Below are 16,921 nucleotides of genomic sequence, written 5' to 3'. Positions count from 1 at the left end.
TCGTCAATAAATTGCATTCGAAAATAATAATCAAGACAAGTGATAACTGGGACAGTTTTTTTTTTGTTTGTTGGTAATTTGGGTGAATTATCTTTAAATGTCAGCATAAGTGTACTGAAATTACTTGTTGCTGTCCCCTCAGGCACTGTGGTATTTTCTGAGAACCATGACAAACCTATTTTTAATAAACAAATAATATTGTTTACCAAAATATGGTTTTGTTTGCTCCTCTCTTTTTTTTTTCTTTGTTCTGTTTGTCTCTGCCCTATGTAAAGCGTCTTTGGGTATTTAGAAAAGCGCTATATAAAATTAAAGTATTATTATTATTATTATTATTGTTTAATTCACAAGCTGGATTTAAATTTTGTGAAAAGAAATCCAGCTCTCAGTTCTTGCTAGCAGCTTTGTGTGATCATTTCAATGTATCCTGAACGTAGATAAACGGTGCCCTTGCCCGTGTCGCCTCTCTTCTCAATAATACCCTGAACTTACCATTACAGCACAGTGTAACTACGTAATACTTTGCTAAATGTTTGCAGAAGACACAGCTGATTATCAAAAAAAGCTCATGTAATATATTACGGAGTTAATCATTTTCACACAAAATGCGCTTTAAGATATTAAACCATTTGTTTCAATTAAGTACAGTAAAATGGATTTGAAATGGAACACGTCCATGTTGACTCCCGGGATCCTGACCAACAAGTTGTAATTAAACAAATAATTACTCTGTCAGCACTATAGTGCTTACTACTCCATCTCTTTGAAAAAGAGATTACAAAGTGAGTCTTTGTGGAGCCGCCTTGTCATATCAGTAATCCTTCTTCATTCAGGCTGAGGAGGTAGTTAAATTCATATTCATTGAGTCACTATGAACCTGAACATGTGTCTGATGCAGGAGTACATTAGTGTATATTACATCTTTAATTTCATTTCAAACCTTAACATCTGATAGATATTTCTGCAAAGAGCTGCACAACAGAAAAGGAGAATGGTCTTGGCCCCAGTGTCCAGGTGACTGTCAGACAATCTTAAACTACAGCCAGTCAGAAAATATACTTCCATTTCTGTGCATGTATGTACTCTGCATTAATTAGAAGGCCAGCTTATAACTTTACCTCCATGGTTTTAAGTATGCCTTCAGCAACGTACAGTGTGGGTGTTTGTGTCCTACAATATCTGCCATATTTCAATTTGCATGCATTCTCTATATTCCTCCCACACGTCAACAGGTCTTGTGTTTTTTCGGTCGTCTAGTAAAATAGATTTTCCCAGGCTTATTGTTATGCCCCGTCCTGCACTGTTAGTCTGACAGTGAAGGTTTCTACATGAACAACGGACACAAAATATGCACATGTAGTGCAATCACTGTAGTGAGCTGTGATATTGTTTTGCAGTGGTGACAATGTTAAAAATAGAATATCATCAAATCTAGTCGGTTCATTTATATATCACATTTATCAGGGAGAACAAAATGAAGGACATAAAAGATGCATCAAATGTAATAATAAACAATGTTATACCCCCAAAAAAAGAAATGTAAAAAATAATAGGCGAAATAGAATAAAGCCAACAACAAATTAAAAAAGGAGTAAAAGCCTATTATGGAGCTAATCCATTTAGGCTATAAAAACAAATAGTGACCTTTTTAAATCAATTAGCATTTCCCGAGTCCCGCCCGGCCGTGGCTCAATGGGTAGAGAGGGTCGTCCGTCAACCGCAAGGTCGGTGGTTCGATCCTTGGCTGCTACATGTCCTGTGTCGAAGTGGCCCTGAGCAAGAGACTAAACTCCTAACTGCTCCCCGGGTGCTGCTCAGCAGCCCACTGCTCCCAATAAACTAAGGACAACTGTAATAAAGAAAAATTGAACGCAGACTGGCCAGTCATTGCTTAGCATCTGCCAGCGCTGACCAATGGGTCAATGCGTCTGTGGAAGGTTAAAAAAAAGACCTTGAATGCAATACAATTTAGATCTTTTTAATTTTCAGTCTTGTTTTGTGAATTTCAATCTATGGTTAAACGTTGAGTAAAAGTGATATTCTTTGCCAAGAGATGTTGGAAGAAGTTAAATGTTTCTAAAATGTTACCTCAACATAAAAACCTGTGTAGCTTCTATCTTGATCTTTTTACCCTGTTTTCGTTGCTGCATCCATTTGACGTGCTGGATATATCCTTCAAATGCATATTGAAATCCCTTCTGTCTACTTCTCTCTGAAACCACTTGTTTGTATCGTGACAGTGTGGGCTCCATGGTAGTTCTGACATTTTGATGGAATAGCAGCAGAGGGCGGGGCTTAGCGAAGGCTTAGTTCTGCATTTAAGTGGTAATGCCATTCTTCATAGCATTTCAATAATTTGCATGGCCGTTTAATAAGGCTGATCTCTCAAATTCTTACCTGAACTTTTCCTGTTGGTGTCAGGTTCACTTGTTTGCTCCCATGCGTAGTACCAGCATCTGACCGCATTATACACAACAAGGACTTCATTCTAACTTTTACCTGCTAACTGACGGATATGGGGTGATTATATTAGCCCGTAGGATGTTGTGTTGTGTACTTGCATGCTATTCTAAAACTCCTCTGCTCTCCACCTCTTCTCTTCACAACAAAAGTAAACTTGTTTTATTACAACAAATCTGCATTTTGGATGCACATCAGTAATTTACAAGTTTTATGTTTATCTAAATGCAGGCTGAATGCTCTTCAGTTCATATTTTTGAACAATATGAAGGCAACCAATTACTAAAACACATCGCCTGACCCAGCCGGTTCATATGCACCAGAAACCAGAAAAACAATGTGTTTGGATAAAATGTTATCCCATAATTCGTATGTATCCATACATTAAAATCACTCTTTACTCAAACAATGATACAATAAACCGAATGAAAATGCATAACTCAAATTATTTCTTCAGCTCAAACCTTTCTTATATGTCATCGGCATTAATATACACATTTAAAATGCACCTAATGACACTTCAACCTTTTCATTTTATAACAGACATGTGTGAGCAGATGGCCCGTGTGCCGTAATATGCGCAGTAAATGTGAATGCTGCTGATCAGCAATTAGTAGCAATACAGGGGAAAACGACTATCTCCATCACTGCTGACCTTCTCAATTCATGCTCACAAACACACACGTACAAACTTTAAACAGGCAGGCCGCTTTGAGCCAGTAAGGAAAAGAGCTAGGAGGCAAGGCAGCTTAAAGATGCAAAGTGGAAAGGAAATGAAATCACTGATGAGACAGATGAATAGGCACATATTCAAAGCAGAGGATATGAAAACAATTCATTTATGAAAGAATTCATAAATGCTTATATTGTTTCTGTTTTTACCATGTAAAGTGTCTTTGAGTGCCTTTTAAAGCGCTATATAAATAAAATGTATTATTATTATCATTATTTAGAAAGTCTCGTAATGAACAGAGCTTAGTATAGAAATATAGATGAGTGTGTGTTCTTGACCCACAACACTCTAATACTGAGTACGGTAAGATTAGCATCTACAATGTTGCAAAATAAGGCCCTTTTTTCCCTTTTGTTGCATGTGTTTTTAACTTTGTCTGACCTTTAGCATTCTTATTATCTCATTATTTAAGGCAAATGTTTCTGGTTGCTTGCATTGGCTGGTGTTTCATTCCACCCCATTTCTCTTACCTATCCTTCTCTGTGGATATCAGGCTCGAGGTGAAAGCAAGGGAGAGAAATACCATTAGGTTGAAAAGTGTCACTGCACAGGCAAGGATTGGGAGTCGAGGCTGAGGCAAGGGGTGGGGGGGGGGGGTCTGAGGATGATGACTCATACCAAATGATTACATGGCGTTGCTATGTAATAATGGAGAGTGTGTGTGTGTGTGTGTGTGTGTGTGTAGGTGTGTGTGTGCGTGTGTGTGTGTGTGTGGAGGAGGTAGAGCAAGCGGCAAACACTCAAGGACATAGCGCTCATCTCTCCTGTCCGCTACCCGTTACATGTACTGTGTTTCTCAAACGTCCCCTTCAGACACAGGGTATGTTAAAGTCCAGTCCATGATCAGTAATGGGACAAACATACAAGAACCTTTGACCTAATTTTCTTCGTGGATTGTCATGTTATTGTGTAACTGAAGACAGACTTTTGCGCAAAACATGATTGGTGGCATTAAAACCAGTTAACCAAGTGCACATTTTCACTGCATTTGATACTGTACTCTTTGATTACACATGACACTGAGTAAATTGGGCTAAATAGTCACATTCTTGGTTTGATTGATCAGCTTCTCTGTTTTGATGAATGCAGCCTCGACTTTGCAAGTGGTGTAGCTTTCCTGCACTGATCAGAGCATAATTGACCGGAGTCCAAATCCTCATCCTGCTACAAAATTCTCCATTTACACTTTTTCAGTATTTTCAGTCTAATTTATCCATCCAGTGCTCCTGCTTTCTCTTCCTCTGCTTCTATTCACCTCCAAGCTGCTCAGTTGCTGTGCAGCCCTCAGCTCTGGGGCCAGAGCGAGGTCAGCCAATAAACTCTGTATCATACCAGACAAAGCTGTCAGCAGCACAGGGTAACCGGGATACTGTTATATGTTGTTATTGATCATTGAGTGAGACTAATTAGAATAAGCCGTTAATACTTCTTCATCATGATGATGGTTTAATAGTGTGCTTTTTCAGTGAGGTTTAAAGTTTCAGTCGATACCACTGTTTGTATTTACAGATGGTTTACTTGTTGCTTAAAGACACAGTGAAATAAAAAAAAAACATACATATTCCTAGTTCTGTTTGTTAACACATGTTCGAACTTGACGTGCAGACATACGCCTACAGACTGTTTTTCTGTGGACTAACGTTTTGAGTTGGACGCTTTGTCCGGCTCCATCTTGTTGTTCTTTTAAACCAAAAGTGCATATTTGGGTTGAGCTGCAGAGAGATACTCATTGCTATGAAGACGTCGTTGTAGGAACTTGTCAAACACAAGGTACTGTATAGATAGGGTCGGCCTCTAGCTCACCTGGTAGAGCGTGTGCACCATCTAGGTTGAGTCCTTTGTCGCAGCACGTGGATTCCAACACCCTTTGCTGCATGTCATCCTCTCTCTCTCCTCCCTTTTCTATCACTCTCTAGCTGCTCTAATAAAAGGCAATAAAAACCCTAAAATATATATTTTTTTAAATCACAAGGTATAGCATGCCCGAAAGCATACCCCTTGTCATATATTTTACTCTAAGTGGGACCATCATGTATTAAATAGACATACTGTAGAATAGTTGAAACTAGCAATTGAGACCATACACTCATTAGGGAAATGTTTACTGAGATATTCAATCAAGTGAGTTGGACATTTTCTCATCGAACCATTTAAGGCCAGGCGGCAACCTCCGGTTCTGGAGAGTGAGGCCAGTGCGGAAGTGTCTTAAACTTGCATTCTCTCTAATGACCAGCAGGGGGCGACTCCTCTAGTTGCCAAAGGAAGTCCAATTGTATAGAAGCTTATGAGAAAATAATTCTACTTCTCACTTGATTTACTACCTCAGTAAACATTGTAAACAGTGTTGCACCGCCATGTTTCTACATTAACCGAGAACGGGCAAACCAAACACTGGCTCTAGCGAGGGCCTTTCGCGTTTCTTAAAACACCAGAAAGCCACCTTAGTTCTCCAACAGGCTTGGACAGGGAGGACTGAGCAGAGGGGGCAATCAGTTGGTTGCAATTTGCAACCTCAGGGCTAGATGCCACTAAATCCTTTGTACTGCTCAATCAATATTTTGGTTATCTACATTCTTACTCTTTCCCTGGCTTATCTTGTTCCTCTTCCTGATCTACGCAGGGGAGCAAGTGATGCCAACAATCCTCTCAGGCTGCATATCAGCTCAGTATTGCGGTGTATTTGCTGAGCCACTTTTGAAAGACTATACCCTGGCCTTATTCAGTTTAGTTGGGAATCACCTCACATAACGAGTACAAAGAACTCTAACTTCTGTCTCACTCTGACTTGAATACTTCACGATGGACACATTAATAACTTTATAGTAGCAAACTAGGCCAAGACTGCAAACGGCGAGTGTACATGCTCAGGTGTGACTCATAACTTAGCACGGCGTGTGAGCCTGCATGCAAGCAGTCTCGTCAATCCCTTTTGCATTTTGCGTTTCCCAGGTAAAACCTACCCACATCACTTGTATAAGATGCTCTGTGAGTCATATATCAAACCTGTCATGGCAGGATCTTTCCACAAAGACAGGTGCCATTGTGTCCATTCCAAAGGTTCATGAATAATTCATATTCCTACAACACTGACAGGTTGACAGCAGTGGGTCATCAGTTTGGATGAATTAAGTGAAGGGGAATGACCCTGGCAGTAGTCTCTGCTGAAGAATGTATAGAGAGAACATAATTAATCTGGACCTGGGAAGCAACCCACTCTACACATTCTGTTCTGCTAATGTCTGATCCCTGCTTTTATGAAAAATAATGTGAGCTCCTTCGGTTTCATTCTTCATTCTGCAGTTAATATGATGTGAATTATTAAATGTGCAGAACAAAAGCTGTGATTGTACTAAAATATCACTGCTTCATGCTCAAATCAGAGACGGGATGTGTCAGGGTTGTAACATTAGGCAGCAAATGGAGTTGCAGAATTTTATATTTTCTTGTTGTTCTTGTGAATTCATGGCAGTGTGATTCACTCTAGTCTTTTAAGCACAAAGACTGCCAAAGTAACCCCATGCCTTTACCCTACGATGACCTTCATCCATACTTTGTCAGCTGGCTATAATGTACTGCCGTCATGCCTTTAAACCTAGGTTGTTGTTGAAGTTGTAGTTTGCCGAAAACAAAAGTTTTAAAAGTGACGTCCCAGGACTGCTCCTGTCTTGTTAGTCAACCTACCTATTAAAGTGAAAGATTGTTGTTACACTGGTATTTCATTCTGCAAATGCATCCTTTTCTCTTTTATCTCTTCTCTTTTTGCTGGTTCATGTTTGCTTATCGCATGCCGCTCAGGAGACACATGGTATAGTCTCAGTGTGTTTCTGTCTGCCCTCTTATTTGCATGTCTTCCCGTCTCAGTGGCTTGTGTACTGTCTCAGCCGCACTCGTACAGAAAGCCCATGGGATCCAGGAGGTTCACAGGCTAAGTCAAAGCTTGTGGGAACTCATCTGTACCAATGCATTCTCTCCCTCTCAGATCACCATGTATCTCCAATTGGGGTCATCTCCAGTGTCCTGAACTGAGATCTGATGTTTATGAGAAATGCAGATCTACTGACTGAGGATACTCAAGTTTGATTTGAAAGGGAAACAAAGCCATTGGTAGCTTTTTAAATACTTTGAAAGTATACAAGGCTAATATCATATGGGGTATTCAGAAGTCTGTGACATTCTCAATTAAACTCAAATACCGTTAATACTGAAAGGAGATACAATATTTTCTCTCATCATCTTTGAATATTGTTGAATTTGGTTTCTTTGTTAGACTTAAATGTTTTAGTCATTTTCCTCTTTCTCTTCTTAGCTCGGATAGCGGTGATAATAGGCCAATCGGATACCACTGGATACCATTATTTTAGGAATTAACAGTTCAGTACATTTATATCTACGTACAAAGTTATGAAATCAATGTTTAAGTCAAACCTAATGTTTCCTTACACATAAACGAATAGTCCCAGTCACTTCCACACATTGACTTTATTAATTAAACACTGGTATTGGATCAGTATTGGTGAGAAAGTCGGATGCATCCCTCCATGAACCTCTTCACTCAACATGCAGCCATTGAGAAAAGCTGTTCCGGTCACTCCTACAGAAGGAGCTTTAAATCACATCCACGTCACAGGACTAAGAGATTGAAGTCATCCGTATTGGAAAGGTCATTCCTCTCCTGAATTGGCTCATCCAACAGCTGTGCAAGTCAGATCATTTAATTCTCCTCAACCTCTCTTTCTCTTTCCTTCGAGTTATATCTGATGATCTCATATTGATGTGCTCTTTGTTTCTGTTTCTGTTTTATTTCTGTTGCGTTTTGTGAGACGTAACTGAGCTTTAGTTACGTTGTGCTTGGTGGTAATAGTGGAAAATATGAGGATCATACATCAGGACATTCTCCTACATCTGCCGTGTTTCCTGTAACTTTGTTTATTTGTAAATTGTTTCTGTATTATCGAATATCTTTGGGTAAACGTTCCCACTGAGGAAACGCCAGCAAACTCAGGACTATCTTTCGCCATTTTTTCAAAGACTGACAGGATTGCATTGCATTGACTTGACTTGAGAAGTGTGGTTTGGAGAAACAGTGGCACTTTTGTTGTTTCATGCTGTTGGCTTTGTTTTAATCATCCTGAATTTCAACGTATTGTTAAATAAATCAAATTTACAGTCGAGGTTGCCAATTGCGTCAGCAAAGACTTCAGGAATAGAGTTTAAAACGGCAGTCTGACAGATTTAGCATATATGTCTGTGTAAGTTATTCTGTAGACTGACACACATTATAAAGCCTAAGCTGTCAAACAGACTTGTGACATTTGCACCCAAAGGCACCTCTCTTGTTTCACACATCTTCAACCAAAACAAAACTGCCTTGTGTCATAGTAACTTTATCGGAAGTTGCATTTATTATTTCCTCCCTTCTACTCTTTTTTTTTTTTCCCCTTTTGAAAATCCTAATTAATTATAGTCTTGCACTATTAGAGAATAACTTAGTTATAATAAATGTTCTCCAACACTAAAAACATGTCTTTCTCCTAAATATTATTAATGAATGTGATGCACCCGAAAACGTATTGGAACAAATTGCTGTTAATTGTGGCAAACTTTCACTATGAGCAGAACTCATTTGTTACTAGATAATTAACATCCCACCTTGCCTGTACACTATCTTTGTCTCGACAGAGGTTGACTCAAATCAAACTTGCTTGACTGACTTTGCAATCAGCCTGCAATTTATTTTGTTTTGTTGATATCCGGTAATGATCAATTGTGAATGCAAAGGAGGATGTTTTAGATTGCAGCAGCGATTTATTTATTCAAGATGTCAACAGTAAGTGGAACACAAAAAACATAGTTTGAGAATTTACAGAACAAAAACGTGTTTTACTGCCTTTATATCAGATGGTTATAACGAATAAAGTGATTTGTACAGCGAGTCCTAAAGAATATGTCAATCAGTGAATGACGGGGACCACAGCAGACAGAAGCAGCTGTTTAGACGTCACCGGTCAGGAATGAAGAAAATAGTTTGGACGGCTCGGTGTAGTGAGCAGAAAATCTATTTTGAGCAAAAAAAACCCCAGAGGGACGAAAAGGTACTAATGAGGCTGCAAAAAGGCCATAAGCCAAGGAAAGTCGCCACCAATACCTGTTGATAACAAACACTCTCTCGAGCTACTGATTTCTCATCAGTCATGTCCTTCACTTAACTGCTTGTGTAAACACTTTCTCCCGAGGCTCATCAATGAAGATGACAAGAACCTGAATGAGAAGCACAACGTTTGCAGAAAATTCCCACAAAATTAGAATTTCATTGGGGTGATAGCTGACCGGGGGTGTGCGTGCGAAAGGAGGTACACGCTTTCTTAATCGAGTTATATACAGCGTGCTCACCTTCGACAACGCAGCTGTATTCTACCGTTAACTTGTAGCTGTCTGTACAAGCTAGACTCCTTGTTATTAACCTTTTGAAGAGTTGGGTCCTTGAAATTGACTGCCAGTGTTTCCCCCACATTAATTCTACTGCGGCGAGTCTTATCAAAAGTCGTGACAGCATTGTTGGTCGTGATTGAGTGTTGTTTGTGTGATTATGGCACCTGTCTGGCTGGATGGATGGTTCATTAGAGGGATATTTGTCATCAACACCATGCCACAGATGGCGATTTTCAACACTTAGGGGCATACTGATAATTAGGCTGCATTAAAACACCAAACTCAATTAAACCACCATGACACAGCTGACACAGCTAAAATATCCTAGCAGGCAGAAGATAATTAATCATAGTCAGGTTTCTATGTTTTGGATATTTTCACTGGTGGAGTTGAAAACAATAAAGCCTATTTCCCAGCCTGGGCTCACCTGGGCCGATGTATTTTCTCGAAGACAGATTTATTTTTGTCACCATTCTTTATAAATAGCACCAAAAAAAATGTATTGCCTCATCTCCAATAAAAAAAATAACACTGCCACAAACTGCTGCGCTGCACAGAAATACCGTGAGGAGGTCAGACATCTACAGACTCAGCACAGAGTATTTATAGCATCAAATATATTTGTTGCAATGAATCTGGATGTTTTCCACAGGTATGTTGATTTGGGATACTTTCATCTCAATCCACTTCCACCTCTCTTCAACATTTAAATTCTGCACATCCCTCACATACATAAATATGCACAGCCATTTTGCCTGACCTGAAAACCTCTCCTCATAATGCCGTGTCCAATATGTAGAGTGGAAGCTTGCTGAAGGAATTTTCATCAAAAGTTAAAAGTTCATCTTATCTACTCTATTTATCTTCTCTCTGTTCCGCTAAAAGTAATGATATATTTCATATCATCGTATTACTGTCTCTTCTGCTACAGGTTTTAAAATGATATCTTTTCAATCAAAGTCATTGTCTGCCGGAGGCTATACAACTGCAGAATCCATTCAGCTCATAATCCAACACCTCAGAAAAGTGATGATAAATGGAATGGAGTAAAGGTTAGTCAGGATATTATGTTCATTGGGAAAAATGTCAAGAGGAAACACTGACATTTTCAATTTGCTGAAATGTGCCCTGACTTTGACCGAACTGATGGTGTGTGTTACTGTGGCAAGCCTGTTGCTCCTATACACAGTCTGTAAATGTTACTTTCATGGCCCTGAATGATGAGCTTACATAAGACAAAAGCCAAAAAGTACTCGCGTCAAATTGATTATCCAAATGGTTGCCATCTGATCGACTAATCTATTAGGCGACTAATCGTTGCAATGCTGGAATTGCATCTAATTCATCAACATTCTGTGTTAACACTAACATAATTGACTCAGGTGGTTAAAAAGAAATGGCTACACACTATTTGCATCTGGTTTCACACATTAACAAACTGCTAATATGAAACGCAACAAAAGCAGCTAAATTAAACTATTCATCTAATGTGGCTGGAAGGCTAGATGGGTTAAAGTACAGCTATATCTTAATATAATGACTCTTACTCAAGAGTTTCAAACTGACGAAAAAGCTGGTAATTGTAAATTACGTACACCTTTGTATTCAAAAGGGGAGGTTATGAATTATTGATGTGGCTTTGTGTTGTTTGCTAAAGATCATTTGAAGGTGCCTGTATTGCTCAAGGTAGCTGAGGGATAAGGGTGTCATTCATATTCTGCCTGGGTTTTTGTTATTTTAGGTTCACTAAAAGGCTCATTTTCACAAGATATTTGCTGCCTTTTCACTCAAGTGGCGTCCCTGCTGCTGATCTCAGTTCAGCTGGTCCATAAAGAGTGGTTCTTCATTCTGTATACTTCCCCCCGTCCCTCTTTTTCTGTCCTGACTTGGCTTCATAACTGTCACTCGGTAACGTCTACAGTGTCCAGATGTCTGTTTATTGCCTGGACCAGTTTGACTGTTTCTCGTTATCATTATTTTTACATCATTATTTTTAACTGCACATCATTAATTGAATTGAACGAAACTATCACGTATCATTCTGCTTAATTGTTCCATTATATTAAAAAACTAAATCTGTAGTCTGTATTTACAACTTCTGAACTATTGTATATGTGGCAGGGACACAGCTGTTGGCCTGACTCCGGTCAATGTAAAAATAATTTATGTTTCACCTTTTTGCACATCATGAACAGTTGATTTTGCTTTGATTACTGTTCGTAGTGTTTTTATCCACGTCCAAATAAAAATACGACATCAAATTATACAGTATGTTATGTACATATACAGTAGTTTTCTTTTTTTTAAATCTCCAGTAAAACAGCTGGAATTTCTTGTTGAGACAGGACGAGGTTCATATGTAATAATCTCTTTAAGTAATCAGGACCTGGAACATTGAAAAATGACCCTGGACTTTTGACTCAGACTATTTAACCTCCATCCTCCCTCTAATTAGTCAAGAGACATTCAGCCTGCTGTATTGTGCAAAAAGTTTGTATTTTTTTTACTGTACGTTGTTGTTTCAGCAACAAACATTTGATTTTACGGACCAGTTTTTCACCTAAGTTACCCAAACAAAAAAGAGGTATTTCTTCACATTGTTACTGCCAGAAGCTCTGTTTCTGCAATCAACTGCAACAGGTGAAAACACAGCGAACTCCACCAGACCATCATAAAAGGGCTCTGCACGCACTCCAGCTTTCTCCTCGGCTTTCCAACCGCAAAGGCTGTTCTCTCCTTCTCCTTACGGTTTCTTTCCTTTTTTTTCTCTTCTGTCCCCCTGAAAGCCCTCCATTAGTTTCACTTACTGCATCTGTGTTAAATGGCAAATCAATACTAAATTGCAACTGGGTTCACAGGAAACTCTTAGTCTTTGTGCTGTTCTCACCTCCCTCTTTATTTCATAGTGTTACATAGTTACAGCCTGCATTGCTTAATGCAGAGTATAGTGCAGACATGTAATGATTTATAACACAAAAACATCAGCTGGTTTGTGAAGTCAATGAGCAAAAAGTATTTGTACTCATTTTCAGTCAAGCGTATGATTGCTGTGTTTATACAGGGAGGCATTCATTTAATCTTCCTTTGCTACGGAGTCAATTAACTGCAGAATCCTTCTACCTCGTATTTACTTTTTGAAGGCATTGTATTTGGGGTGGCAGCAGAAGTTTGAAATCTCAAACCCTTATTTGGGTGAACTGACCCTTTAATCTCCCATTCTTAGCTTGGATTTAATGTTTCCCTTTTATCATCACTCTCTTTGATAGGTTTCTCCATTACAAATCTCTCTTTTGACCCAAAGTGACTCTCAAACTGTAGCCGAAGAATGAGTCATGAGGGGAGAGATGAGACACAGAAAATGAAGATTACGGGTAAAAGGACAGGAAAGTATATGCAAGCAGGTTGTACATGGTATCTAGCGCATCACATGCTGTTGGGTTAGAGTGTGTTATGTCAGAGAAGATGTAAACTCCTGTATTCCTTTGCAGGACACAATCACACACATCCTGGAGAAAGTCTGGCAATCTAGTTTAAGTAAATCTGTCAATTACTAGAACATTTCTGAATGATATTCCCTTGCTTTGCATTTTCTCTCTTTGTATACCTCATCTGAATCTCATCTCTTTACAGTGTAATGTTAACATGAACTTAAAACACCTCAAACTCACAAGCCACCAACATTTGTTTATCTAACAAATTATAACTAGAAAATACTAATCTGTAGCATGTTCCACATAGAAATATTTAACATGCACATGTGGCCAAAGGTATATGGACACCCCTTCCCATATCATTTGTTGTATGTGGTTCTGCACTTTTGGTCGAGGGTTGATTGGGCTGGACTTGGGAATGGTTTAGTGTGAGAGAACTTGTCTGACCTGCACATAAAACTCAGCCACATCGAACACTGACTTTGTGTCAGGGCTTACTGCTTCCACACCAATGCCCAACCTCACTAATTCTCTTGAGGCTAAAACGGGAACAAATCCCTGCAGCCAGCTTCACCTTTGGGTGGGAAGTTTTGTCCACATACTTTTGGCCGCAGAGGTACTGTTTAAAAATGTACAGGTGTAATCAAGAGCATTGTTGATTTTTATTTTTTTTATTGGGCCCAACAATATGTGTTAATATTCACAGCACCAATGTTCTCCAAGTTAACATGTCATTGTATACTTTGAAGTCCAAAAACTATTTAAAATTGTTTAAAACTTAACTACCGGCATATTTGCATGTCATGATCTGAACTGTCTTTCGTTACGTTTGTCGTGAGATTTTTAAATCTTGAAAGAATTTAGCAGGTGTTAACGGTGCTGACTTTTCTCTTTGCTTGGCTTCCCTTGCAAGATAACTTTGGTACTTAGCAGCATTGTATTTCTTTATCAGTTTGCTGTTAACTCACAGGCATCAATATGGAGCAGAAAATAATTTGTGCCATGATTAACTTTTCAAAGTTACACTTTGAAACCAGCCTCAAAGGAGTACATGCCCCTTGTGTGTTGCCATTTCAAAAGTATACTTGTCTTTCTGGTTTAATATATAAACTCATTCATTTCATGTCTCCTAACCTTGTAGCAAGACCCCCACACTAAAGCAATGTTGTATTTTCTATCAGTTGCCTCGTCAATTATTCATGTGCCCATGCTGTATGTGGTTGTAAAGCAGCAGCAACTGACATACATGAACACAAGCAATGACGCAATTAGTCAGGAAAAAAAAACTCTCACTCTTATGCTGCAATCTACACTGAGATGAATTGCTTCTATAAACCCTTTTACAGCCAACGTCACAAAGATATACGTGCGCATGCTGGCAATCGGAGGTGTGGTTTTGCCCCAGCCATTCAGAAGAGTTGGGAAGCTTTTGTCGATTAATAATATGTATTATTGTGTTGGTTGTGTGCTCATTTTAACAAATTACTAGAACAACGTTTTGTGCCAGTCATACAAAATGCAAGATTTTAGTCAATTTGAATCTGTTGTGCTTGCTGATGATTACACTTAGTGTTATGAATATAGATTTTCTGGCAGTTTAATTAATAATTCTGATAAAAAAAAAACTTCTGGAATTAGACAAACATGACTATTGTAGAATTGGGAATTATATCATATCGAACAACATCTTCTCAGTTGTGATGCTTTTGACAGCGTCATTTGAATGAGATTCTGGGCTCAATTTGAGGCAATTTGGTATGAAAAAAAAGATCACTTAGGATAAAGGGAAGCAAAGTCATGAGAGTATTTTGGAATTTACAAAAGATTGGTCTCGCCCTCAAATGAGAGTTGGCTTTCGATCATCTGTGAAAGACCAGCTCCAAACCTCAATACTGTGCTGTCCTGTACAAGCCAGACTGGTCATAACGGATATCAGGGGCTCACTTGTGTGTTCCCCGCTGTCTGATGGGAGCTGCTGGTTCTGAGGAGATCGCAATGATTCCACACTTTTTAGCACATGAGGTCCGTCTCGAGCCTTGGCTGGGTGAAGACCGTTTTGAAAAATGTCAACAGTGGGTGCCTTCCCTGGGGAGGTGGATTATATTGTCACAACATGAAGTAACATCTGTGTATATCTAACCATCCCTGTGTTGTTGGAACATGCATATACAGCTGACTTGCAATCGTGATTTATACAGACTGGGAACACTTGTTGTAGGGGCACGATGGTGATGGATGTCTGAAATGCTCCAATTTAACCAACTCAGCCGCCAGAAAAAAATGTGGCATTATACGTTTCTACCACGGAATACATTGAATGTCGACATTATGAACCCAAAAAACGTTTCATGTCAGCCTTCTATCACGCTTGCAGAAGCCCACATTAAACGTCCATGTTTGTTTAATACTTCATTAATGAATGAAGTGAGTGGGATTCATGTGTCTGCACAAAATGTCAAAGCAATCCATGCAAAGCTGTTGAGATATTTCAGGCTGGAACCAAAGTGGTACACTCGGCAGGGCAGAGAGTGAACATTTTGCAGCTGTGTACATACTGATTGATCTGCAAAATCTTCACAGTGGTGTGAAAGTTCTCATCTTTATTTCTTTTCAGTACCTTATCATATGTTGCTGATAAAGTGTTCCCAGCCATAATAATATCCCCTCCAAAAAAAATTGTTACATGGCAAGTTAGGTGCTGTACATATGAGGAATGTGTGTGAACATTTACTGGGGGGAAAAAAAGCTAATGAAAGGTTAAAGTTAAAGTCCAGAGTCAAATCTCAGTGGGCCATGTCAGTTCCAACAATACAGATGGAGTCTGAATGCCAGTGATAAGGATTCAGGCTACAAAGCATGTTTCTGGCTTTAACTTACTGCAGCCAAGACGGTCCAGTCTCTTTAAATAACTGCTACGGATATGTGTATCTTACTTAAAGTCCATAGCTACTGCTTTGACTTTCTTCTACACGTCTTGTTGTTTTTTCACGAGAATAAGTGATCATTTTATCGAACAAGCTAGTACAAGTTGAGCTGTTACTGAGTGTAAAAAGAGTCACCAGAAGGAAATGCTGCTCCTTCTCCTGTCATTCAGATGATAAGTCTAATGTCACCAGGAGTTCTGATCATCCAAACTGTACTTGTTGTCCACCATGACACAGTATAATGCAGATGCAATGTCATTCTTTGGTTTGTATTGTGTGACAACATACATCGACAGAGAAGAAGGCAACTGACATAAGATAACACACAAGCACTCCCAAGATCAATGCACATTTCATAAGCTTTTGGTAAAGCTCGCCTGCTCTCCTGGTGTAATACACAATGATTCAATCATTGATTATGTTCATGCTCAGCTTCAAGATAGTCTCCTTTCGGGTGATTAATTACTCATTATAAATGACTTTAAGTCCAAGGCATGATCAAATCAGTCTAAGTCTGAGTCAAGACCACAACCATTGATGTTTATAATGGAGAACAGCTTTGAGATCAATAACTTACTGGAGCGCTACAGCTCTTCCTCTAACAGTTGCAGACTACAAAGTGTTGTATTCTAACAGCAATGTTTTGCTTGTGATAACTGCAGATGAAATGGGGGAAGTCGTATCAGTTAGAATTCATATCACAATCATTCAACTCCGCTGGCCTTTTTTAAGAGATTGTTTTGGCTCGTAAAAGTATTGTCAGGTAATGGTCAACAATGAATACATTTGTGATTACAGCCTACCACCTAGTGGCAATGTTGGAAACGTACACACTACTGCAGAGTGTATTGGAAGGGGCCTCATTGAGGGGCTTGGTAAAAAAGTTAATATCATTATAACAGATTACACTGATAAATTTAAGACATTTCGATTATTTTTCTCTC

The sequence above is a fragment of the Pholis gunnellus genome (assembly GCF_910591455.1).
Source record: "Pholis gunnellus genome assembly, chromosome: 5".
NCBI lineage: Eukaryota > Metazoa > Chordata > Actinopteri > Perciformes > Pholidae > Pholis > Pholis gunnellus.
Note: the sequence above shows the minus strand (reverse complement) of the source record.